The following is a 9,937-nucleotide window of genomic DNA, read 5'->3' on the forward strand; positions in this document are numbered from 1 at the left end:
TGTATGATGTATCTGTTTAAATTTTAAGAGCTAATAAAAATAAGTTCCAATGTCTTATTATACAGTCAATTGATTATTATAGTAAAAAGTGAAGATACTGCAAAAAAAATATTAAAGGTTTGGAAAACAGTTTTGGAATAATCTTAGTAACCCAGGCAAGGAAGAAAAGATATGAAACTTGCTGAAAGCTATGACAGCAGAGCAGAGTCATGTTTAATTGTATGTCTGAGAAGAGAACAAGGAAGATATTTAATTTCTTTTCAATTTGCTAGTCATAGTAATTTTTAGATGGATTGGATAATTTGTAAAATTAAATAATTTATTAAATACTACTCTTTATGTAGGTCAGTTATATGTGACTTGAGAACTGAGCATATCTTGTCTTTTTCAGTATCAAGGTCTAATGTCATGCAGACACTACGTATCTTGTTGAATATGTTGACTTCATTTGAATTGAACGGGGCTTTGTGTAGCTTTCTTCTAGTTCACAGATGATGGTGATGCAAGCTAAAAATAGTGAACAATATGCTAAGCATTTGTTTGTAAAGAGAGAGAGGGAAACAGGGAGGAAAATGACTAGCCAGAGAAGCTTTAAGCCCAACTGAGGGAACCGTACTGAAAGATTTCATGAAGGTTTATTTGGTATTGACATATACATGTATTTCCTCTCTCAGCTGGAATGACTCCAAAAGGGCTGTCATGGTTGGTCGAGTAAATAATACATGCTTTAAAAACAATTATAAATCTGTATTCACCTGATGGACTTTGTATTCATTCCAGTCAATTGGGCATATAATACTCGTTTAAAAAATAAGTACATATAATGCATTAAAAACTGCTTAAACGCCCATTTAACCGGAGGGGCCAAAACAGCTCTAAAATGGAGCATGTGATTAACACTAATGGAAGCTATGCATATGTAATGAAAGGAGAACCCCAAACCCTTTTAGAGAGGGTATGACAGGAGAATGACAGCTGGGAAACACTAAGATCTAAGGTGGCTATTGCTTCGGAAAGCGACTCTGCCCTCAAAGCAGCCAATAACTCTCAGTGTGGTAAAACCTGGGGTTCAAGGCAATACATGCACTGATATTTTTGGCAAAATAATGCCGAAGGGAATGGCGGTACTGGCCTGATGGTAAGTATTGTAGTGCTGCAACTGGGTTACATCTCTGTACTTCAACGGCTGTTCGCTGATCCCACCCCATTTAAAGATCTTAGCTGAGATTCCTTCTTCACAATGTCAAACACAAGACAGACCTATAGAAGTTTTGAATGAGCATAATGTGGAAATAATCCCATAATATTTTAGATTCACAATGTTTTGTTTTGGTTTTTTTTCAAAGAAGGAAGGACAGGTGCAACAGTTGGCATAAAAACAGAAATGATTCTGACTTGTTTCTCTTTTGGGGTTTTCAGAGCATATTCACCAACTGGCCATATAGATGGTGAGACTTGGCATGCAATTAAAAGTTTGCCGTCTGCCCGTGGCTTCCCCATTAGCCTGGGATGGGGGGAAGGTTTGAAATTATCTTGAGGTAGTTTGTAGGGGGAATGAAGATGACAGAAACTCCGCGCTGAAATTGCAACACAATCCCTGCACAGGATACGCATGAGTTCATGAGCACTCTCCAGCCCTCACATTAACTTCGTAGATGAACTGCCCATGGCCCAGAAGGCAGGGTTCGACATGACAGTGGGACACAGGAGGGGGCGGTCTGATGGGAGAAAATGTACAAGGTATGTATCATGTACTTAGAGGTAAGACAAAAGAGAAGGCTCTGAGCGCTGAATGGACAGAATGAAAGCATGGAGCTGCCTCAAGGAGCCCTGAAAACAAGACCTCAATGTCCACATCCCTTATTTTGCTAATCCACTGCAACATAGTATCTCACTGGTAACTGCTGGAAATCTGCCCCAGCCTCAGTCTCTTTTCCATTTTCAATATTAAATTGCAATTGTTTGAATGTTGCTAGAATATAAGTATCTTGAGAGCAAGGACATTTATACGTACAGTATCTAGGCATTATTACGTGTAGCAAGAAGAGTGCCTAAAATGCAGGAGAAGCTCACTAAATATCTGTTGAACAAATTAACCGAAGAGTAAACACAGTAATGCTTACTGAGGCACTGGATCAGAAATCAAATTTGAAGTCAAATAATGAGCAGGTTTAAGATCCATAAAACAAAGGTTCCTTAGAGATTCTTGAATCTACTTCTAGTCTCTGCAAAGGCTGGCGTGTTACACTTACTGTTCTCTATTCCCATGAGATAAATGCTGCCTTCCTTACTGCCAGGTGCCGTCTCCCAATAAATCCCTATAACCTGAGCCTGGCAAACTCAAGGTCCCAATCCTCTGAGAGTCACAAAGTAACGGGTCCCGTGCAAGAGGGCGAAAGGGTGTCCTTCCAAACTCTGTGCCCACTTTGTTACCTAAAACAATACAGCCGGGAGGAGTCCCACCATTTCCTCTTCTCTTAATATAGTTGCCTAACCCCAGTCCCAGGTATGTGAGTTGGCAGGAGGGTTGGAAATGTGACTCCATCTCGTTTCCCATCTTTCTCTATCCTCTGTACGTCCCGCACCAAATCTCTCCTTTACCAGTGAGAAGATAAAGGTCCCAAATGAAAGGAAACAAACAAATACTAAGGAAGTAAATGGGCAGGGGAAATACAATAAAATAAGACTAGCCTGCCAAAAAGTCCTCTTCTGCAAGTACTGTCATGCAGTCCTCACCACCACCTTCCTAGGAAGTACCCTCATCTTTGATACCTGCTAACTGAGGCTAACTTGAGAGAATAAGTAACTTGCCCAAGAATGTTTTATTTATTCATTCATTCATTCATTCATTCATTCATTCATTCATTCATTTGTCAGAGAGAGAGAGAGTGAGCACAAGCAGGGGGAGTGGCAGGCAGAGGGAGAAGCAGACTCCCTGCTGAGCAAGGACCCCAATGCTGGACTCGATCCCAGGACCCTGGGATCATGACCTGAGCTGAAAGCAGATGCTTAGCCAACTGAGCCACCCAGGCGCCCCCCAAGAATGTATTAAATGCCTGAAATGCATTAGCACTAGAAACCCAGGTATCAACCAAAAGATATGGCCCTCTCCTTCCTGGAGCTGTTGTGAAAAGGAGATGAAAAAACAAATATAAAATTAAATATAGTGTGGTGGGTGCTACAAAAACACCTCAGAAAGCTTCTAATGCAGATCCAGGGGTTAGAGAAACTGGTGGATACTTTGAAATCAAAACGATGAATTGGACTCAGCCAACTAAAGAGGCAACGAAGACAGACCACGTAGAAGAACTGATATGTACACAAGACCAGAGATAAGAAGAGCAAATTGCAAGGGGTGGAAATTTGCAAAAAATAATGCAAAAAAAATCAATAGAGACTGGCTCATGCAGGACATTGTAGGCCATGGAAAAGAATTTGGGCATTATCATGGGGACAATGGAAAACCATTCAAGGGGATTAACAAGTGTGATATATGATCAGATTTGTTTTTTTTTTTTTAAAGATTTTATTTATTTANATCCCATAACGCCGGGATTCACGCCCTGAGCCGAAGGCAGACGCTTAACCGCTGTGCCACCCAGGTGCCCCAGATTTGTTTTTTTGAAAGATTTCTCTACTGCAGTGGAAACCAATGAGTTAGGGAAAAAAAAAAAGAAAGGAAAATTATTTAGGTTGAAATACGTGAATCATGAATATATGATGATTTTTTTTTTTTGTCTGACAAAACGGCAATTTCATATGGTTCAGCCTAATGTTAGGCAGCTGTTACTTGTACTAAAGCAATGAGAGGAAGAATAAACAGATGTCAATGCTTTCCTTATCTTCTGTAGTTATTTTTGAGAAGACATACACAGCATTTGAAGATTGACTGGATATGGCAAAAGGGGAGAAAAAGAGGCATCAAGAGCGACTCTCCCCCAAAGTTTCTAAATATAGCAACTGGGTAGATAGTAATGGTGCACCTACCTATCTAGGAAAGGGGGTGAACAAAACAGGATGAGAGAGACAAAGAAATGGACTGGTTGGAGGAGTTTACTTATTCCCAGAACTCACCGTACGTACAGTAGGAGAGATGGCTTTAAAATAAAAATTCTAATTTTAACAAAATAAAATGAATTTTAAAAAGAATGATATTGTGAACAGATCTACAAATCTTTATATTTAAAAACTAAAACCTTAATCTAATTTACCAATCCCTATCTTTCTGTTAAATAGATATCGCCCTCAACCCATTAAAAAAAAAATAGTCTCTTATTTTTGCATAGATTCATAATCTGACCTTCTCTAGGTTGCCAAAGCCTAAGAAATAGCTCCAAGACTGTCGATTAACCTTTATAGGGTGTACTTGACATGAATTTTTAAGAGATATAGTGTCTTCAAATAAATGATCCCAACACAAATTCAAGATTCAATCAGCATTAATGGTGGTATTAGAAATGATAACTTCAATTATAAGCATAATGCATTTTCCTTTGGGAGATCAATTTATGTAGAATAGGTACTTGGAGTTTGCCCTGGTACAGCCATACTTCAAATCTGCTTGTGACCAAGAAAAGACATTTGTGCTAGTTTGATTTTAGATAATAGCAAATACTTTAAAAAATTAATAGTATGTAACACATTTTCCAGAAAGTTATTTTTTCCAATCATCTGAGAAAAGGGGTGTGGGTTGAAATTAAAACAGATAAGATATGAAATTCATAAAAGAAATGTACAGTTTTGTCCTCATGTGAATTTTGTACTCAATCTATGGTTTTAAAAGAAGTAGCTATAAAATATTGCGCTACATAAAACTAAAATAAGCAATTTATCTCAGTATTATTTTACATCATTTCATTTTTTGAAAGAAAAAGGTAATTCTTCAAGGAGGTATATGACTAAACTGTTAAGTAATTTAAGAATGTTGACAGCTATTTTTAAAATGAAGATCATCTCCTAAAAATGAAAACAAAGGGGCGCCTGGGTGGCTCAGTCATTAAGCATCTGCCTTCGGCTCAGGGCGTGATCCCGGCATTCTAGGATCGAGCCCCACATCAGGCTCCTCCGCTATGAGCCTGCTTCTTCCTCTCCCACTCCCCCTGCTTGTGTTCCCTCTCTCGCTGGCTGTCTCTCTCTCTCTCTCTGTCAAATAAATAAATAAAATCTTAAAAAAAAAAAGTAAAAATGAAAACAAAAGTACCTATAACATCAAAATTACCTAAACTGAAAACTCAGAATTTGTTTCACAAGTCAATTTAGGGAAAACTATAATTAGGAGAAATTTTCCTGGAGATATTGACAGAGTTGTATAGAAAGATATACATTTCTAAAAGTATACTGTAAAATATATGGATTGATATCCATATGTAAATCTATAAAGTACATTAAATGAATATAATTGGAAATTCTTTTAAAACTATATGGCCCTAAAGTATTAATAGTTATAGGTAAAAATCACTAACAGTTTTTTATATGCCATGCAATCTATATCAGATGTGTTTGGTACTTTGAAGTAAATACAACTATTAGTCCCATTTTACAGATGAATAAACAAGCTTGGGAGTTTAATTTACTCAATTGAGTTCTTTGGGCTCAGGAGTGGCAAAGCCAGTCCTTGGTCTACAACCTGTATGCTTCTCAAGCATGAGCTTAAGTCCAGCATGCTATATAGTGCCCATTAGCAAAAGGCAAGGTGACCTGACACCATTATATTTATTTCTTTTAAGATTTATTTATTTACTTGAGAGAGAAAGAGAAAGAGCCCAAGAATGGGGGAGGGGTATAGGGAGAGGGAGAGAAATTCTCAAGTAGACTCCCTGCTGAGTGTGGAGCTCCACTCGGGGCTCCATCCCAGGACCCTGAGATCATGACCTGAGTCGAAATCAAGAGTTGGATGCTTAACCGACTGAGCCCCCCAGGAGTCCCCCATTGTATTTATTTCAAATCAGTGTATCTTTCCACTGGCAATATTTAACTACTGGCACTAAGAGGTGAAAACTGTGGGCTATGGGTGGAAATATCCTTCTGGGCTGACCATTGAGTTTATACCAATTGAGTCATTTATCCATTCAGTTTTTCCATCTGTAAAATGAGAATTAGACTAGATTAAACCAGTGCATCATTCTGATTAAGTGGTATTTTTGATGTTGTTATTGGTTATTAAATAGATACATCACATAATGTTAAGCACTTAAATAAGAGGCCTTCCATAAAAACTCACTTGTAAATAGTTCAGGACAGTATTCATTAATTCATCCAACACATACTTGTTATACATTCAAAACACCTTGGCGGAAGTTTGAGAAAAGATAAAAGTCAAAGACAGTCTATGCTTTCCATGATATAACAATCTACTTGGAAAGATATGAAACACAGATAACCAGCACAAAATTGCTAAGCAATATACAAACCAGTGCAAAATGATATAGTAAAAATCATTCACGTAAGTAATGAGGAGATGTGGAAGAAAGGCATGATCAGTGCACCCAGGTGTAACTAGAAAAGACAATTGAAAGGATGGGTTTTGACCCAGAACATCAGAGAAGTGAAGAAGATGGTTGTCCAAAGAGAAAACACAGGAAAGCATGAGAATGTAGATTTGAGGCTGATAAAGTTGTAGCAGAAACAAGAGCCAGAAAGTTGAGGGAAGGTGTTTGACAGATAGCCTCAAAGATCATGCAACACAGATTTAAAAGAAAATAAAAACAATTTCGTTTTGATTTGGTTCTTCACACTGCTTTTGCAATTTGGAAAACAAAAATCTAATTCTTTTGTGTGTTTTCTTTTTTTTAATTTTGTTTAAATTCGATTAGCCAACATATAGCACATCATTATTCAGATGTAGAGTTCAGTAATTCATCAGTTGCATATAACACTCAGTGCTCATTACATCACGTGCCCTCCTTAATGCCCATCACCCAATTTCCTCATCCTCGCACCCACCTCCTCTCCAGCAACCCTCAGTTTGCTTCCTACAGTTTACAAAAATCTAATTCTAAGACACTCTTTGTCTAAAGTGTTGCCTAAAGTATCTGTCAAATCACTATTCCATAAATTACTCTATGAGTTTCACTCTAAACAAATTAAATCAGAAAACTGAGCTAAAATATTTTCAACGCAAGTTGAAAGGTGGTCATTATTAGTTCCAAATTTTCTTTTAAAAAAACCACATATATACATATATATTCTCTAGATTTTCCTCCAGCCCTCTTTAATGTCTTAACAGAAATTGTGTCTTTTGTTTCAATTTAATCTCCCTTGTGTAACTTGTAATGCCGTCTGCAAAACTCAACAATTCAATCTGGAGCCAAAGAAATAAAACCTTGATGACTTTTGAAGACTTTAAGATTAATGCAGGAAGAAATTACCTTGTTTAGTCATGCCTATTCTTATCAGCCAACTGAAGTTTGCTTTTGCTGAGAAAATGGTGGGAGTTTGATGTGGAACCAAGACTCAATGGATCATTGCTATATGGTTTGTTTTTAATCACTGAATTCAAGAAGAAGCTAGAATTTCATTTTGACTGATTATATTGTTTTACATGCTATCAAATAATAGCCAAATGAGATAGGATGAAATGAATATCATCCTTCTTCTTTAGATTATGTCAACAAAACAAGTGAATATTCCGTGGTTCAGAAACAATATGAACACATTTTTAATAGAAACCTACATATAACTGTCACGAGTGTCTTTCCAAATAAGAATATTGTGGGCAGCTACTCAACATTGAGATGTGTATTACATTGGGGAACTTGTAATTGTTCCCTCAGAATATGCTACGAACACTGCAATGTTTAATCAATTAATCATGCAGCTACAGTTTTACAAAGCCTCTACCACATGAGCCGTGAGTGTATCTGCAGAGTGTACGTGGACTAAGAATGTGAACACAGAAAAAAAGTGGCTTTTTTTTTTAACCTGCTTTCCCTTGTTCAAAGCAACAACAGCAAGTCCAGTTGAAACACTGGACTAAGACTATTCACACGTGGTCTGAGAGAGTAAATAGTATCCCCTAATAATGGTATTATTTAGGATCTAATAAAAATACTGCCCACATCTTTATCAATGGGTAAAAATAATATCTAATATCTATTGAGTGATTATTACATGCCAGATACGAAATCCAAGTGCTTTACCTAGATCTTCATTATTCCCACTATTACACTATTGCAGTGGTTCTCAACCAGAACTATTTTGACCCCACGGGACATTTTGCAATGACTGGAGTCGGTTTTGGTTGTCAGTGCTTGAAGGGGGGGTGTGATATTAGCATCTAGTGGGCAGACGCAGAGAATACTGCTAAACATCCCTCAGCACAGGACAGCCCCTACAATGAAGAATTATCCAGTCCCGCATAGCAACAATGCCAAAGTTGAGAAAGCCTGCCCTACTTTTACATCCCCTTGACAGATAAGAAAAAGGAGTCTTAAAGAGGTTAAATAAATTGCCTAAAGTCACAGAGCCAATAAGTGGCCGAGGTGGGACTCAAACCCAGCACTGTTTGACACCAAAACCCACACCCTCACCATCACATCACACTCTTGCTGCATTGTCACTCGTCAGAAAATCATCTGCCTCATTGTACGCAATCTCACAGTGCAGTAAACCTAGTGCTTTGAATCCGAGGTCTTCAGTTTGGGTGTAAGTAAGACTGCTCTCGACCTCTTTGATCTTCACCAGTCATTCCAATTCTTATCTGTAATCTGGGAGCCCACATCTAGAGTTTTCTTAAATGTTTCCCCTAACTTTCTATGATTCGAGCCTTGAGCCTTCTAGCAAAGTGACCTGATTGCCTATCTCTCCACTGGGTGTTAGATTAACCTCCCTCAGGCATTGCCCTTATTCTGTTCTCTGCTTCTCAGCAAGCAGAAGTCTCTGGAGTGACCCCCTGCTGACTTTGCCATCTTCTCTGTGGAGAGAATCCTGCCTTCATTGATGCCGTGCGTGACTTTTTCTACTTCCACGGAACAATCCAAACAGCACCAGGGAAGTTGGCAGGATTTGGCATCGCCCTTTCCCGCCAACGGTCTGTGGAGTATCAGACATTCCTTAGGGAAGCCACAAAGAGTTGACTCTCTCCCACTCTGAAGTAGTAAAGATTCCTAGGGGAGGGAATCCTCAGCCCGACCTCCAAACCGAATTGCTGAAGCCCCACTGTATGTCGCTCACTTACCTGCTTGAGCCCCGGGGACCAATCTAGAACAGCCCACACAAAGCTAGCAGGCAGCGTGCAGCTAGATTCTCCACGCCCTGGGTCACTGTAGTTTTACACCCATTACAGAAGTAACATACATGCCCCGCGGATAGCTGCTTCACTAAACCTCAGTCTCAGAAGCTGTAATTTGTCTCTAAAGATAGATTTGAGGTAAAAAAAAATACCAGTGCTTCCTATTCTGTGTCTTTTTGAAGGACCAGATTTGTTTCTGCAGAAAATGAGATCTGGAAGAACATGTAAGAATGCACGAAGATATCAAGCCGAACTACTCACTAAAGTGGCTTTCATTCCACTGATGTGACTGCCGCAAGGATTTCTGGTCCTCAAACTCCGCCTAGTCATGCAGAGGCGAGGGGTTTTCTGCCCCAGTTAAAAAATGCAGAGAGCCTTTCAAAGAGGGCTTTTGGGGCTGTGAAACCAGGAGCTCTTAACTCTATGATGGAAGATTGAAGTTCTCCATAGGATGCCACAGTCATTCAATAGTGCTAAGTTTTTCTGACGAAACGTAAGATGTAGCCACTCCTAATAATCATGAGAGTTCATAATAGTCCACTCATAATAACCCATGACTGGTGATCTGGGAAAGTAAACAGATGTTTCAAAGTTAAATAAAATATTATCACTCTCGGGGCGCCTCGGTGGCTCAGTCGTTTAAGTGTCTGCCTTCTGCTCAGATCATGATCTCGGGGTCCTGGGATTGAGCCTTCGTAGGGCTCCCTG

At 38.9% G+C, this 9,937-nt stretch overlaps 1 non-coding gene across 1 annotated transcript; it reads left to right on the forward strand.

Moving 5' to 3' along the window:
* The first annotated feature begins 9,599 nt into the window (after positions 1 to 9,599).
* Positions 9,600 to 9,728, forward strand: LOC117801305. The gene has a single exon (XR_004623821.1). It is a non-coding gene; the product is annotated as a small nucleolar RNA SNORA25 (small nucleolar RNA).
* The last annotated feature ends 209 nt before the right edge of the window (positions 9,729 to 9,937 follow it).

Source organism: Ailuropoda melanoleuca, chromosome 2, assembly GCF_002007445.2.
Source record: "Ailuropoda melanoleuca isolate Jingjing chromosome 2, ASM200744v2, whole genome shotgun sequence".
Classification (NCBI taxonomy): Eukaryota; Metazoa; Chordata; class Mammalia; order Carnivora; family Ursidae; genus Ailuropoda; species Ailuropoda melanoleuca.